The sequence below is a fragment of the Marmota flaviventris genome, chromosome 1 (assembly GCF_047511675.1).
Source record: "Marmota flaviventris isolate mMarFla1 chromosome 1, mMarFla1.hap1, whole genome shotgun sequence".
NCBI classification, from domain to species: domain Eukaryota; kingdom Metazoa; phylum Chordata; class Mammalia; order Rodentia; family Sciuridae; genus Marmota; species Marmota flaviventris.
Window position 1 is genome coordinate 132,663,212 of NC_092498.1, and position 17,627 is coordinate 132,680,838.

The 17,627-nt window shown below is 47.3% G+C and overlaps 1 pseudogene; it reads right to left on the minus strand.

Annotated features, from left to right (window-relative positions):
• LOC139706848 (transmembrane protein 132B-like) overlaps positions 1 to 17,316 on the minus strand; it is a 39,077-nt pseudogene extending 21,761 nt beyond the window's left edge.
• Positions 17,317 to 17,627: the final 311 nt, after the last annotated feature.

The following is a 17,627-nucleotide window of genomic DNA, read 5'->3' on the forward strand; positions in this document are numbered from 1 at the left end:
GAAGTAAGAGCAGGAGGAAGTCTGCTGGTGACATACCCTCAATCTCCCCATCCCTCCAAGGATCCAGAAGGAAGTCACTTGCTGTAGGTTCATAACTTTCAGAGACACAGCTTGCTCCTGTCTCCCAAGCTCACTCAGTTTGGGAACGACCAGTAATAGTTCAGTTCTGCCCACCCAGTTTGGCCCCCAGCAGGCAGGTGTCTGTGGGGGGTGGGCTCCTTGCACTAAACGCATCATTTCCTGAGGTACTTTAGAAACAATCTGATAGCTATTTGTTTTACGTCCTACCAAGTCTCATGTTCCGTACCAGAAGTGGCACATGTGCCAAGCTTGAAGAAACATTGAAGCAACATCTATAGATGGATTTGCAAGGCCACAATTTGAATTTCAGACAGCTTAGCAGAGACTTCAAGTACTAGACAGCAAAGAGCACACTGACCCCACTGTCCTACCAGAAGGCTCTAAGCATGACCAGGGCTGTGCCCTCTGAGGAGCAGCAGGAGCTCCACATGGGAGGGAAGAGAGGCTCTAATTACAGGTCCTAAATAAACAAACAAGCAAACAACAACAAAGCCTGAATTAGGGCTCCGTCAAGTGTATCACCCCAAACAGCAAGTTTTCAGTAACAACAAGAAAAACCACAAGACATGAAAAGAAGCATGTCTTAGCTGAGACTGCCACAAGGAAATACGACCCACTGGGAAACTTCAGCTTCATTGTTTTCTAACCATTCTGGAGGGTGAAAAGCTTGAGACCACAGTGCTGGCACACATGGGGACTGCAGGGGTGGAAAGTGTGTTCCCAGCCTGCCCAGTCCTGCCTCCCACTGTGCGCACACCTTCCTCCCAAGGCTGGGCCTTGGGGCATGCAGAGAGGAGAGGAGGGTCTGTCCTCTTCCTCTGCTGGAGGGAATGAGCCCCATCATGAAGGTCCCACCTGTATGACTTCATCTAAACCTAATTATGCCCCAGAGCGCACCTCCAAATATCATCACATTGGAGGTTAGGGCATCATCACGTGGATTTGATGGAAGGACTCAAACATACAGTCCACAGTAAACAGAAAACTGTCACCCACCCACAGGGGGAAAGGCAGGTGCCAGAAACTTCCTATGAGAGCTCAGATGTCGATCTTAGCTAAGATTTAAAAATACGGAAAATATATATCATACAATATATAAACATATATATATTGCATATTATAAATAATACATATAAAATATCATATATTTTTTAAATAATAAAAGGATAGTAATTGACAATGTCATAACAAGTAGAAAATATCAGAAAGCAAAATTATTTTTTGGAAAAAAAAATTCCAGAGATTAAAAAAAAGCACAAAAATTGAAACAAAAAATCTTTTAGAGAAGATCAAAATTAGGATGAGGTGGACAGAAAGAAGCTGCCAAGCTGAGAGATTGATAGAGATTATACCCCAAAGAACAAAGGAAAAGACGATGAGGAAAGTGAACACAGTGTAAGAGAAACACTGAGCTCACCCACAGATGTGGACCCGGATGCTAGACAAGGGGAAGGGGAGGAGCAGGAAGTGTTAAGGAAATAATGATTAAAACCATCCAAACCTGATGAAAACATCACCCATCCAAGAACTGGACAACAAGCAGGGTAAACACTGAGACAGTCACATTCAGACACATCTCAGTAAAATTTGAAAGACAAAGAGAAAATAATACAACCATCAAAAGAAAAGTTATGCATTATGCACAAAGGAAACTCAAATTAACATCTGAATTATCAGACATAATGGAACCAAAGGCTGAGGAACACCATCCAAAAGGTTCAAAAGGGACTGTCAATCAAGAATCCTATAGGCAGCAAGATTACTTCAAAATGAATGCAAAAGAAATACATTCCTGAAAGTTCTTCAAGCTGAGAGCAAGTTAGCTATATGGTACTTTGAATCCACATTAAAAATACTATTGAAAGTAATTGCCTAATTATAAAAGACAGTATAAATGCGTATTTGTTTTCCTACTTTAAACTGATTTTAAAAGCAGTTATCTCAAGCAGTATGTATATAATTGTACTGTTGGGCCCAAACCATGTAGAAATGTAATATGGTGAACAATAACAGGGAAAAGGAGGTAGGCAGGAACAAAGCTGCGTGGAGTGGGAGTCTGACACCAAAGGCTGGAGCCACAGAAACAAACCAAAGGAGCAAGCCAAGATGGTAAATAAGGAGGTTAATTTTAAAATTATCTAATTATGGACCTGTTCTCCTGATCTAAGCTTCTATATGAGTCATAAATTACATGGTAGTAACAATGCACTGGTATGCTTATGACATATTTAATATGCACAATAATAATATCACAAAGAGGGATAAGAGTTATAAGGAAGTAATCCTTCTGTATATCAAAGGAATTATTACTTCAAAATTCTCAAGTTGATATGGTAAGATGTGTATGGAAATCCTGTAGCAACTACTAAGAAATTAACCCTAAAGTAGTTTTAAAAAATCATTAAAAGAATTAAAATATCACACTAGAAAGTGTTCAGCTAGTGCAAAAGAAATTGGTAAAAGTGGAAGAGAGAAAAACAATAGGAAAATAATACGCAAAAAGTGTACAGAAGAGGTGATCAAATATATCAATAGAATGTTCCTGTGAGTTGGTTTGAAAGCCCAACAGACAGAGACCATCAGACATGACGGAAACAGGAGGTCCCACTATGTGATGCCTGCAGCAGAGGCACCTATGTCCAGAGATGAACCAGGTGGAAGGGAAAAGGGCAAAGGAAGGAGCTCTGTACACACCACTCTATGAAGCCTACAGCAGCTATCAACCGGAGACAAGTCGATTCTGATAAGAAATGACATTGTTATTAGTAAAACTGTCAAGATATTAGGAAGAAATAGCAATTATAAACATTAGATCTGAATTAGTGAAACTGATCATAGAAAAACATAGAGAAAATACACACAGAAAAGAATTGGTACATTAAAAATAACAAAATAGATATTAGGTGGGCTGGGGTGGTGGCTCAGTGGTAGAATGCTTGCCTAGCATGTGTGAGGCCCTGGGTTCAATTCTCAGCACCACATATAAATAAATAAAAATAAAGGTCCATTGACAACTAAAAATAAAAAATAGACATTTAGTTAGACTGACAAAGGAAAAGGGAAAGAAGACCTAAATAACTAAAACCAGGAGTGAAAGAGAGAACATTATTACGACATTTAAAGAAAGATAAATACGGAACTATGGACACTATGAATGGTTGTGTGTTAACAAATCAGAAAACCTAGAGAAAATGGACAAGTTCCTCCAGCTGACTCGGGGAGGAATATAAAACCTGAACAGTCCTGCGACAAGCACAGGTGGTACTGGTGATCACAGGAAGAAAAGCCCAATCCCAGGTGGCATCCCAGCGAATTCACCAAATGTTTAAAGAACCAACACCAAGCTTTGACAAACTCTTTCAAATAATACAAGAGAAAATCTTTCCCGATTCATTTCATGGGGCCACTTTTAGCCGGATACCAAAATGCCAGGGACTAGAAGGGAGTTCTCCTTCAAAGAATAGCCTGACAGTGCCAGGGACTAGAAGGGAGTTCTCCTTCAAAGAATAGCCTGACAGTTACAAGAAACAGCCCCCTGGGATACATCTTGCCTGGGAGACACCCTGCAGCCATCAATCTCCCTGAGACATCCTGCGGCCATCTGTCTTCCTGAAACATCCTGCGTTATCTCACCTTGTGAAGACATCCAGCAACTGCCAATAAGAGAGCTCCCCCATTCCCAGCCCATAAGTACCCCTGTGTGAACAATAAAAGTTTGCAGCTTGATCAGAACTTCTGTCTTGCTGTCACCTTTCATGTCTCTTGTCCCTTCATTCCTCCCCATCTAGGTGCTGCCCACGTCGATGTGTCTTGCCGGTCGGGACACCAAAACCAAAGAAAAGTAAAAGTATTCAAGAAAATAGTCAACCGGATCCAGGAATATATAGCAACCTATATGAAGACAGTGCACCATGGCCAGGTCAGATTTGTCAGAAACGCAGGACTGGAGTGACATCAGAAAACTGACTGAGGGAGTGCCCCATACCAATAAGGAACAGAAGTGCACCAGCATCTCAGTCAAAAAAAAAAAAAAAAAAAAAAAGGCACTTGACAACACCTAAAAGCAACTGTGTCAGGGATGACAAGCTAGGGACAGAAGGGGCTTCCTGGCCCAGATGAGGAGCACCTGCCAAAACCAACAGCTAACATCAAACTTTGTGGTGACCTTGGCCACAGTAACACACAACACAGGATGCTGGTTTCCTGGGGGCACCCTTCTGCCTCATGATTGGTTCAGTGCTAGCCAATGGCATGTGAAGGCGTTTGCTGAGGGCTTCTGGGAAATGAGCTCCCCCTGCCCTCCTGTGACCTCCAAGAGTTCCTGCTGCTCTGTCTGTGGTCCTGGGACCTGGGGCAGGACCAGCTGCAGCGGGCTTTTGACCAAGTGGTGAGAAGCCGCCTGGGCAGGGGAGAGAGCCACAGAGAAGCCTCTTCCTGAGGGCGGAGGTGGAGGGGTGTGAGGCCAGCAAGTCCTCTGCCTTTGTCCCCAGTTTGCACACCTTGAAGGGAATCAGCACTGACCTCGAAGCTTGCCTGGAAAGTGCTTGGGCAGTGGAGGGCTCAGTGACAACTAGGCATTTCTGACCACGTGAGTGAGGATGCACATGTTACAAGGCACAGGCTCCACTGAGAAGAGAAGGGCGGGGGTGGGTCATACTAAGGCGGGAAAGTGGAAGAGCCTCAGCTGCAACCAGGAAATGTCCCAGCCCCATCTCTCTGCCTCTTGGCTTCTTAGCTGCCCCTTCTCACTCTGTGGCGGGACTGGCCCTGTCCTTCCAGGCACTGGCAGACACTTTATGGGGACCTCACCTGTTAGAGCGAAGCCCAGGCTGACTACTTCAAGTCCTGGGAGGGAGATTGCGCTGGGTCCTGCTCAGGGGGTGAGCGGCCCTTAGGCTGGCTCCTCAGGGACGGGCAACGCAGGGTAGGCATGGTGAGCAGCTGGCCAACAAGTGCAAGGAGAAGTGAGGGAAGCAATTACCAGAAAGAAAGGGGGAAAGATAATATCACCCTGGGCAGATGCCCACAGGTGTCTCCTGTATTGGTCTAATTAAGTGAACGCAGTTGGCACACTGGCCACTTCCTCATCACGGGTGATCGACACCTTGTTCACGGGAGCCAAGGACCACCCAAGCAGCGTTTCCCACTGTGTCCTCTGTAGGCCAAACTGCGCTCTCCCTCGCGTGGCTGACTACCTCTCCCCGCCCCTCAAACAGATCTGCACACGTGTCTTTGTCCTTTTGATCCAAGGGGGTCAGAAGGCATGACAGGCTCAGGAGCATCTGTCACAGAGCCTCTCTCCTGTGACCTGGTTATGAGCTCATGAGACCACAGTCATGATTAGGAAGCAAAGCTTGCCCCGCAAGGGCCAGGCATGACATTCCACAGTGCTCTTCCCTGTTCGCGGCACCCACTTCAGGGAGGGGACCTTGCTTCCTCTGGGGGAGGGTGCTCCTGGGAGCACCGGTTCCTGGCAAGATGAAAACCCTGCCCCATAAGCACCTGATCAGATGTTTGATACTTTGTCCTTTCACAGAATGATGTGGGACATGGGACAGCAAATACCCAAACACCAACAATAAATAAGTCAGCATATAAACATCACAATGTCAACCAGAGCTAATGGTATGGTGACAATAAGGAGATGGCAGAGAGGGACTGGGCAGGACTGGGCAGGGGTGAAGGAAAGTGTGGACCACGAGGATGGCAATGTCCTCTTCACCCTGAATCTGCTCAGCCTCGTTGCCCCCTCTCTCACTGGTCTGAACCATTCCAGGGTTCTTATTGGAGAAATGAAGGGGATTCTTCAAGGAGCCTTCCTCCCTTTCACTCATCCCTCTCTCTGTTGCCAAAATCACCTCATTTTCAGTTAATTTCTAAAATTCTCACTTAATAAAATAACGTCCTCCAGCGATGACAGGAGAGAGCCCCCAGCTCCTTGCCGTGGCTGGAGTGGCCACCCCGACCCAGCCCCCACCTGCCTCCCAGGCTCACGGCCATGTGGTCTCCTACTCCCCTGCATCTCTGCCTTTGCTGCCTTCTCCTGCCAAGAGGACCTGGCTGTTCTCAGTCTACCTGGTAAAGCCCTCCGTCACCATCGAGAACAAAGGTAAGCTTCCCCCTGCTCACAAGGAGGCTCAAGCCCCTGTCTGAGCTTGCTTGTCCCCCACATGTGAGTGCTGAGGGCAGCCATTGGTAACTTAGGATATTGCCTGTATTTCCAGATTTCCCAGACTCATCAGTTAGGTCTGGAAACACATTTGAATTTCTAATTTCTAAAACAAAAATGTTGGCAGAGGGGCTCTTGTCTTGGTGATGTACCCAGCAACCCTAGTCCCTTCCATTGTCCTAAGATCCTGCCTGCAAGATGAGCAGGTGACCCAGGCACGCCCATCCGGCTCCCTGAGGATGCCCGCACCACTTGGCCCCCAATCCCACCCCAGCCCGGTTCCCACCACTGGCCCCAGCACAAAGCTGAGGAGTTGGATCAATCTCAACTGGCCAGGACACTGCCTCAAAAGTTTTGAACAGGGAGAGTGAAAGATTCTTCTCCTCCCTCCTTACAAGGCTATACAGATGGGACCTGAGGCTACAACGGCTATGGACAAGCCGCTCTGGGAGGAGAAAGTCCGTGCATGGTAACAGGGACAGAAAGCGTAGTGAGCAGCTCCGTTCTCTGGCTGCTGCCATCACCAAGACCCAGGCCTCCCACTGTCTGCTGGGACACCAACACACCCCTCTACTGGGGGAACTAAGTTGGACCTAGCCACTCGGAGCCACAGTCCTGATTAACACACCTTTGCCTCTGCCTCCCGAGATGCAGAGCTCAGCTCCTTCTCAGGGGACAGTGGACCAGGCCGCCCCACGGCATGCCTACCAAGGCAGAGCGTGCATCTTAAAGGAAGCTTTTCATGGGCGCTTCTCCTGCACTGTTTTGTTTCTATTCTTATAGATGTGACTCTTGGCAAGCTCCGCGCCCATCTGCCCTGACTCACTGAGAAGATTCCGTATAGAATCCCGCTCAGGCAGGCTGTGGTGGTGCCTGTTGGCTGCCTCAGAAGGGCCTCCTCCGGCCAGGACACCATGGCTGTGCTCTGCTGTAGATGGGCCTGGGCCCTGAACTGTCATGGGTTGGGGACGGTCATTGATTTATTAATGATCCATGTTCTGGATTTCAATGACCAGGTGTCACCTCCGAGTCCAGCCTCAGGGAATTCCACTTTAATAGCAGTGGCCCTCCCGATGCTGCCCAGCTGTGCAGCTGCACGCTCTCTCCACCTTCAGCAGACCAGTGGCCCAGGCTCCACGCAGGATTGCAGTCTGCTCACTCGGTGCTGCCGACATCTCTCTCTAGGGCTCTGACTCACTCAGCACCTTCACCACCCTTCACCACGACGTCCTCCAGCCTCACCTGTGCCCTCCTACACTCTGTACCCCAGACACCCCCTCCCAATTCAGCATTCTCCGGATTCACTAAATCTTCCCTAAATTCTACAGAATTCTGTGTTGGCAGCACACAGGTGAAGTGCGGATTCTGGAGTGATGCGAACCTGGGCTCCAGCTTCCCGTGCCTTCCTTCAACCTTCAGGGCCTGGACACTTGACCTCTGTGAGCACTGGTCTCCTCATCTCTGCAGTGGAGGTAGAAACAGAGAGTCCCACGGTCCATTATCAGAACGCAGAATTTAGCCTTCAACGCAAAATTACTGAGGATATAAGAAAACTAGCCAAAGAGGAAACAGAGCAAATGGTTAAACCGGCGGTTGATGCCTGAGTGAGGAGACAAGACAAATCGACTCACAGGAGGTGGGGAGAGGCCCGGCTGACCAACAGGGATAAACCCCACACAGGACAGATCAATCCCGGAAAGGCCTTCCTACCCAGGAAAGCAAAGGGAGATGTGGAAACTCCAGGTACATCCCTTAAAATAACCAATAGGGGACAGTAAAACCTAGGTGACATTCAGGAAGACTGTGCACCCCATAGTTCTCAGACTGAGGAGCCGGGGAGGGCTCTTGCACCTCGAGGAGACAAAATGCTGGTTGGAACAGTTGGGGGTGTGCCTGCGCCCCCAGACACCCAGGCTTGCAAGACTGTCAGTAAAGCCTCACTGTTTGTGATACTTTGTGTCTCTTGGTCCCTTATTTGGGTTTGGACAGGAGAGCATGTTTCTCATAGAGGCACAATTCCTGTTATCCAAAGGGGTTACTGTGACCTCTACCTGAAATAGCAAGTTTTCTATGTGTGCTTTTTGTCTCTGGCCACATGACCTAAGAACTCTGCTGAAAAGAAGATCATCACCAGATACAGCCCCTTGACCTTGGACCTCCAGAACCATGAGGCAAAATTAAACCTCTTCTCTTTATAAAGCTACCTGGCCTCAGGTCTTTCATTATTGTAACTAGAAGACAAACCAAGAGCAGGGGAGAGACAATGTAATCAGAGAAGGGTGAGAAGATTGTGTGTGTGAGAAGTGGTCTCTTACTACTGACAGCCCATTCCTCTCAACAACGGGATGTAAGCAAGAAGCCTTGGTCTGTGAACAGGAAATCACATAATCCACTCCACCTGCTCCTGGAGGAATCATATACCCTTGATTCCCACTGAGATAGAAGTCATATTTCATCAGCTGAATGGGCAGCAATCACTTCTAAGAGTCTGTAACAGTCTAGTGATAAACATCAATGAAGCACTAATAAATTGCTCAGGCTAAACTTCAACAGTATTTGGGGAAAGCATGTGAGAGTCTCAGAATCTCTCATCTATGTTCCTCGCATCTCCTTGGTGCCAGGACCTTGGCTGCAAAAGGAGCCAAGGTTTGTTAGTTCCTCACATGAGTGAATTCCTCTGTAAACCTTTGAGATATTTAAGAGAAAAAGAGGACACATCTTTATCTGCAGAAGGTAAGAATCATACAATCTCATTGGTATGTTTAAAATGGCCAATGTGCAGTCTAAGAGTGGGGAGAGAAGAGCCCACCCCAGAGATCAGCAGGGCGTGCTCAGGGTGAAGTCAAGGAGCACCAAAGAAAGCAGCCTGAGAGCCCTGCTCAGAGGCAAGATGGCGCCCTGTGCTCACTTCAGGTGGGGTGACTGACTGTGGGGTTCAGGTACTGTGAGCACAGTATCGCATGAACTCATGCACAAGAAATGTGTGGGTGCCCAGTACCTACAAGGCTTTACAGAGTCAGGCTCCGAAGCTCACTTAAAATGTTCAACATCTCTAGCAAGTAGAGAAACACAAATTAAAGCCACACTGAGATTTCATTTCACTCCAGTCAGAATGGAGATTATCAAGAACACAAGCAATAAATTTTGGCAAGGATGTGGGGGAAAAGGTACTCTCATACACAGCTAGTGGGACTGCAAACTGGTGCAACCACTCTGGAAAGCAGTATGGAGATTCCTTAGAAAACTTGGAAAGGAACCACCATTTGACCCACTCCTCGGTCTATACCCAAAGGACCTAAAATCAGCATACTACAGTGATGCAGTCACATCAATGATTAGAGCAGCTCAATTCACAATAGCTAAGCTATGGAACAAACCTAGGTGCCCATCAATGGATGAATGGATAAACAAAGTGTGGTACATATACACAATGGAGTATTACTTAGCCATAAAGAAGAATGAAATGATGGCATTTGCCGGTAAATAGATGGAGCTGGAGAATATCATGCTAAGTGAAATAAGCCAATCCCCCCCCCCCAAAAAAAAAAAAAACAGGTTGAAAGTTTTTTTCTGATATGTGGAAGGTAAACCACAATAAAGGGCAGGGAAAATAGAAGTCTGTAGATTAGACAAAGGGGAGTGGAGGTAAGGGAAGGGGCACTGGAAAAGGAAAGGCGTGGGATGGGTGTGACATGATTCTCCTGTGTTCGTGTATGAAATCACCACCGTGGACTCCACTGTCACACACATCCACAAGAAGGGGGTCCTAACTAGAATAAGATACATTCTGTGCTTGTATAATTATGCAGAATGGATTCTGCTGTTGTGTTTAACTAAAAAGAACCAATTTTTTTTAAAAGAGCAGCCTTCCCACAATCCCCTGTGAAGGCTGAGTAGGTCTAGACCTGCATCCCTGACTGCACAGCCCCCCCCTTCCACAGCAGTGCTGTCCTCTTCGGGCCCCAGGGAGCGGCCAGAGGCTGTACTCAGCATCTGTTGGTGGAACAGCTGCTTGGTGCCAGGCTCAGTGGCAGGTGACCAGGATGCACTGAGGAGCCAGACGGATAGTGTCCTGCCCCATTAAAGGGCTGAGGGGAGGAGTAGCACAGCCAGTCCACCAGCAGCAGGGCCACTGGACGCTGACCACGGGAGAGAGCCAAGCAGGGAGCCCTGCATCTCAGGAGAGGGCCACACCAAGCTCCTGCTGCGCCTTCCCTCTGGCACATCCATGGTGCCATCTGCGCACTCCCCCAGCCGTGCTTGCTCCCCAGGTGACAGGGAGGAGCTGGAGCTGGGAGAGACCACTGGACAAGTCTGCTGCCCTGGGAACTCAGAGCTCATCAGCTCACCAAAGAACTGGCTCCCAGAGCATTTCCTTCTCAGCGTTGTTAAATAACCAAAGACAGCATTGGTGCAACTTCCCCACCCTCCTATGGAATTAGGGAACAAACAAGGAAGAATTTAACTTAGATACAAAAATTAAAACAACCCAAAAAGAGCTGGCCCACGGTGCTGTCATCTCCCAGTTTATCAAGAAAAAAGAATTTTGAAATACTTCAAAGCTCTTTTTCTCTAAGAAATAGCCTTATATCCCCACATAGAACAAAGGACAAAACCCATGCAGTCATCTCAACAGACACAGAAACAAACAAACAGGATTGGAAGGAAAATTCCTCACACTCTATGAAAGTCGTGTGCAGAGCAACAGAAACTGCTAGAGTTAAACTTACTGGAGCCAGGAGAGCATCCTCTCCCCAGGATCAGGGCTGAGGGAGGACACCCACTCATGCCACTTGGTCAAGGCTTTGTGAGGGATTCTTTACAGGCAAGTCTAGCAGGGTGATTAAGCAAGACAATGAAAGCCACCAGACAAGAAAGGCAGACATAAAGCTCTCTTTACAGAGAACAAGGACTACAGGATAATTCAACATGGAAAGAATGTCTTCAATGACAGAGAACAAATGGTGCTGAGACAACCGGAAAATCCAGGCTAAACAGAAGAATTTAGACCCTTACCTCACATTGAAGAAAATCAACTCAAAAAATGGATCACACACACCTAAATGTACCAGCTGAACTATTTAGAAAATTTAGAAAAATATGTGAGAAAAATCTTGTGAATGTGGATGAGGCAATTATTTCTTAGGTTCTACAGCAAAAGCTTAATTCATAAAAGAGAAAATTATACATTGGATCTCACCAAGTGAAAATTTTATGTTCTTCAAAAGATGAAAGATCATGAAAGACAGGTCAAAGTCTGGGATGAAGTCTCTCAAATCATACCTGATAATGTCAATCACAAGCATTTTTAAAAATTTGTAATGGGCAAAAAATTTGAGCAGCACTCTACCAAATATCTGTAGGTGTCAAATAGCATGTGGGAAGACATTCCATAGCACTAATCATTCCGGAAATGCAAACTAAAACCAATATGGCCCACCTCTCTGAACCCATCAGAATAGCAAAAATTAACAGGACGATGACACCAAGTGCTGGCACAACTGTGGAGGTAACAGGACTCTGAGATACCCATGGCAGGAAAGCAAATGCCACGCCCACTTCAGGAAACAATTTGGCAGCTTCCTAAGGAGTTCAACATGTGCTTCTGTGTATTTTGCTACTCTTCTATTCCTAGAGAAATGACTGCTTCAAGTGACAGAAATGACAGACAAAAGCTTGCATGAATGCTCCCAGCAGCATTAAACCCAACCAGGAGCAACCCAAATATCCATCCATGGGGACAAACTGTGATATATTCACACAGTGGAATACAGCTCAGCAGTTAAAGAAGAATTATGGAGACACATACCAGCAAGGATACATCTCAAGTTAATTACACTGAGGGAAAGAAGAGAGAGATAAGAGGGGCAATGAAGACAGAGATAACAAACATACTTTACTATTTCATTTATATGAAACTCCAGAAAATAAAAATTAACTGTCAGGGAGTGATTGCACGGGACAAATGGAGAGGGCGAGAGAGAAGGGATCATAAAGAAGCAAGAAGAAAGATCAAAGGCTAAAGATATCACTGCCCCAATTTGGGTGGTGATTTTGCACCCACAAAACCATCAAAATGTACCAAACTCTCCATTTAAACATGGGCAGCTCATTGAGTGTCAGCTGTGTGGTCATGAAGCTGTTAGACAGGAAAATGGCAGAGGGAGGCAGCAGCCTCAACACATGGCCTCTGTGCCTGGACCCATGCCTGTCTGTGACTGGGTCTCAGCTCTGTGATCCAGTTAATTTATGAACTTTGTTTAGCTCCTCTGAGTTTCTTCTGGAAGCTCAGTGAAGCCGACACACCCTCCCTACCACCAAAGCTGCATGATGGGGGTTTAAATTGTGAATCAAGAACCAAAGCACAATGGAGGGTTCCCTTCCCTCTTACTGAACACAGAATAAATATGTCCCCAGGAGACACCAGACACTAGGGATTGTACCTGACCAGGCCTGAAATCTATAGCACAGTCACAGCCCCACGTCTCCAGCAAACCCCAACCCTGTAGCAAGCAGGCCTGGCCAGGGAAGAGCAGATGAGGGTCCCCAGGAGGGGGAGGGAGCATGGGCATGCGTCCTGGGCAAGTGAAGGCAGAGGTGTGCAGGTTCATGCGGGATTGTCCAAGATCTCCTTGAATCATGAAGAAACAATTCCAGGATGTTAGTTCTTAATTAGAGATGCCAAAGACAGAGAAGAACAAATGATCTAATTAATATTGAAATCATAATGAAGCTGACAGGAACAAAAGGTTGAGAAGGCAGCAATGCCCATCCCTGGCCAACAGGAAATATATGACACATCTCCAATTAGAATGGAACAATGAAAGTCCAAATTACCAGCATAAAGAAGGACAAAATTAGGCAATAACATCCAAACCGCCTGACAACTTCTTCTGAGCTGCACGGCTCCTGGCAGCGTGAAGGAGGGAAATTCATGCCAGAAATAGAGTAACCATGGATCTGGGAGGAATTTTTGTGGTGATCATGGACATGTGTATGCGCACAGATCTAAATTTGCACATCTATCAGTGCAACATTGACATATGATGGCTCAAACACTTTGTGACTTCCTTTAGATGTACATTCTCATTCAATTATTCTCCAAATTCACACTGGGACTTCATCACACAGATCTAACAAACAGCAATCCAATTAGACATGCTCAGAATAGCTGGGCTGCCACTGGATGAAACCTTCACCAGAAGACACAGAGAGTAAAAGGCGGCTTCCCAAGGCCAGCTTACCTGGGCACCCCATCCCCCAGCATTTCCTTTAAACTAACCCTTGCCCTATGTCTGTGGCTTAAAGCAAGGAAAACATTTTTTTAATCAACTGTCTTTTGAACTTCCAAAAGCCCAGGTCTCCTCTAACGGGCTTTCCAGGATTATTTTGATTGTGGTTCATTCTACTTTACACAATGACATTAGAACAAATCTCTATAAAAGGTAACTTTCCACCATATCGTTATCATCCCCATTTGTAGATAAGGATCTGAGTTCACAGGAGTTAAGCCATTTGCCCAAGGTCCAGTGGTAAGGAAGGTGGAGTTAAGATCTAAACCCCATTGTCTGTCTGAATGCTTAACCAAAGAACTCACCACCTCTGCAGTCCTTCCTTTACATTGAACTGAAAATGGTCCTTTTTAACTACCACTTTAGGAATACAAAAAGCACAAGTCTCCCTCTTCCACATGATGGCCCTTGAAAGACATAAAAGCGTTGTCATCACCTCATCCCAGGGCCTCTTCTTCTCATCACCAGGCTAAACACTCGCCCTTGCTGTAGTCTTTCCTCCTGTGATTTGATTTCAAGAACCCTTGGCCACCCAGACATTCTTTGGCAGAACACAATCTAATTTTCTGGTGTCCTCTTAGGGCCTGAAGGATGACAGAATGAAGTAGATCATTTGTTGCTCCTTTCTCTTTTTTGAGACCACAGTATGAGAAAAAACTCACTTTCATCTAAAATCTAAGATTGGAAAGCCAGCCTCCTAAGTATGACTTGAGGCGGCAAATGTCCCTCCACCTCCTTGGGGGAGACAAGATGGAGTAGTGGGGACTGTGGTGAGCTGGGGGTGCTGGCCTTACACAAAGGGTCTCCTCTACTCAACTACAGGTGCAGCCCATGTGGGCCCAAGGCCCAGGACCACATGATCTCATGATTTTTCATTAGAAACTGGAAATCCAAATTTCTGTGCCAATTTGTCCACTTTTACATGACCACAACAATTAAAGAATAAAAGCCAGTAAGTACACAATGCATGTGCACACAGGTGCGCATGCACACACACTCTCAAGCCGCATCCCCTACTTTCTTTATTTTTAACTTCACAGTAATTGTGGACTTAAAACTTGACATTTATCCCCCCCAATCTTGCCCAATTAGGGTCAGGTTTCAGGTTTTTAAAATATTTATGCCTTCAGATTCTGTCCTTCAAAAGTCATTCCATCCCAGGTTGAAGAAGCTAATTTGTGCATTGCCATAATTTGCATCTTCCTGGATTCCCACTTCCTTGCCATCTCAATCCCAGACTCAGGCCACTGAATCCCCAGTGCATGAAGATCTTTGGGGACCCAGCGAACTCATCCTTAGGGCCCCATGGTGTTCCCTGTGCTGTGAAGGAGCAGCTGAGCAGCAGCCCCACAGATGGAGGGGCTCTCCTGAGGGTACTAACAACTGTGCCAACGTCCAGGGCTGACCCTGGTTTGAGGCTGAGGCCAGCACAGGGCTTTGTGGACACCTCCATCCATCTTAGAGTCACGGCAAAATTGACTATGAACATTAAGAGTGAAGCCACAGCCTGTGCATCACAGCTGTCTAATTAAGTCTAGCCCACGGACACAGGCAGCAGGGACCGCCAGAGGACCTGTCCTACTGCAGGGCTGAGCTTGGTGATCTGTGGGCTCCATTTCACACCTAGAAGAGTAAACAATTATTTGCTAAAGAACTTACTTTTTCATGAGGCTGCAATAGTTAATAGGCAAAACCTGTCCTCTTCCAAAACTGTATCTATCAGGAGGGGCAGAGGACATCTTTGGTGGGATTCATGAACTTGAACTTGAACTGGCCTCCCTTGGGTGGAGCTCTCCAGGCAGGAGAACAAGGATCCTGTGTGGGGCTCCACAGGAGGCTCTCAGGATGGGACTGAGGGCTTAAGGAACCCACTGAGGGGAGTCACTTGTCTGGGTCCATGATGGCATAAGCACACAGAGCCATCTCCATTTGCCAGTGTCTGCTCCTGCTTTCTGGAAGGCGGGGAAGGGTGAGGAGTGTGTGTAGCCAAAGGCAGCCAGGACAGCAAGTGGTCCATGTTTTCACCCATGCACATGATCTCCTGAGAGCACTTGGTCCCCTGAGCTGAGAAGGTAAGGCCTGGGCTTGTTCCATCTCCAGGCACCAGGCAGGGCCATGTGTCCAGGTCTTAAGCTGGTCCAGCCTTCTTCTCATGGAGAATTAATGTTCCAAGCCCAGGAAACCACCAACAGCAAGCTTGAGTTTCCTACAGACTCCTTGTTTTTCACTAGATCTCACAAATACACCATTTCTTCTTTACTAAACTGTCTCTAGACCAAGACACAGCCTCCCGCAGGTCGCAGTAAAGAGAAATAAACCCCTCCGTGACCCTTTCTCCCTGGAGAACCCTGGAAGGCCTTCCTGTTGGCCATGAACAGTTCTGCTGAATGTCTGAACCAGAGCTGGGAGGAGGCGAGGAAGGGCAGAGCTGGGCATTGATGTCTTCTCCTAAAACATGGGGACAGAGTGGGCCCCAGGCCTCTCTCGGCACTCGGAGGAGGAAGGATCGTCCTCAAGACTGAAGTCCCTTCTCCCCAGGTCTTTGCTGCAAAAAGAAGCAGCAACCAATGTACTTAGAAAAAATGGGCAGAAACACCCAATTTAGCAGTTCAAGGAAAACCCTGTGAAGACCGTGGAAAACTGAAAACATGGGCTGCTTCCCGGCAGAATTCGGAGTCAGAAGTGTAGCTAATTAGAATGAAGCACACAGTAAAAGTGTCCCTTGGACAGACTCCCCAACTGAGTTATATGCCTCAGGTTATATTCAAATTAAAGCAGGTAGCAAAGGATGAGCTATTAAAAAATTTAATAGTCACTTATTTTAATGTTACTAACAAAAATTTAGTACATCAGGCTCATGAGTTTTATTATCCTGTAATGAGACCAAATCTGTTTTTAAGTTTGAAACAGGGAGGCATTTATAAACACCATACACCAACCAGCGGGGCCAACCAGCCACTCTAAAGCAACAAGGCAGTTAAAGAAAATATATTTAGTAAATAAAATGATTGGCACAGAGAGTTGGTACCAATTGAGATGGTTGGGGACCGTTGATGCTAAGAGAACAGCACCCTGTGAGGAAAGAGAGGGAGGAGGGGGAAGGAGATGGAATTGAGCGTGGGCACAGATTTGCCCTTGAGATTCAGGCTTGGCAGAGGGGAGCAGCTCGGCCACCCACAGATGCTGTCTGACCCAGGTGTCTCTGATTCAGCCATTTGCTGCTTAGTGAGGTCACTCTGACCCACAACCCTAGGAGCACAGGGTGCTCACCAGATCTGGAGGCTGGGACACAGTGAGCCATGAAAGCCATGTGCACTGGGAGGCAGACAAAGCTGTCACATACCTTCATGATGTCCTCATCGGCCGACCTGCACTCCACAGCCTCTGACACATCCACCACGGAACCGTCCTCTTGAACCCCCATGACTTTGACAGGGACCGAGATGGGCTTTCTGGTGAGAATGGCGGTGTTCAAAACCTCTGTGTCCTGAAGGAGAGAAGAGGTGCCGGTGAGCGAGCTTGGATCCCAGGGAGCGGGGTGAGGCCGGCCAGCACCGCCCCTGCCCTAAGAGCCTGCAGGGATGCAGCCATGTGAGGGTGGGGTCCAGCCAGACTGATGGCCACACCCGGCAGCCAGACCCTCTCCTGGCACCCAGCCTCTTGGGGAGCACCGAGCTGCTCCCTCCTCCACCTCCTCCCACAACCCGTACCTCCTGCATCTGTCAGGCTCACACCGGCACAGGATTTCTCCCCAGCATTCTCCAGGGCTCAGTATGAGGGTCCTTTGGGTACTGATTGCCTGTTCTGGGCTTAGTAACACAGGAGCACATGCTTCATTTTTGTTTCAAATGAAGAAAGACAATAGCACAAAGAGCAAAGGAGAACTCGTCACATCATAAACCTCTGCACACCTGGGCTGGGCACCGTGGCCCCTCCCTCACCTCTCGGGACCCCAGAGATTCCCCTGCAAACCCTGATGACCCCTGGGGGCTCATGGGTTCTGTCTTTCTAATTCATCTCCATCTGTCAACTTCCTGCTGTTGCCTCTCCCAGGTCCCCTGCCCTCCCAGCGCCTCTGGCCTGGA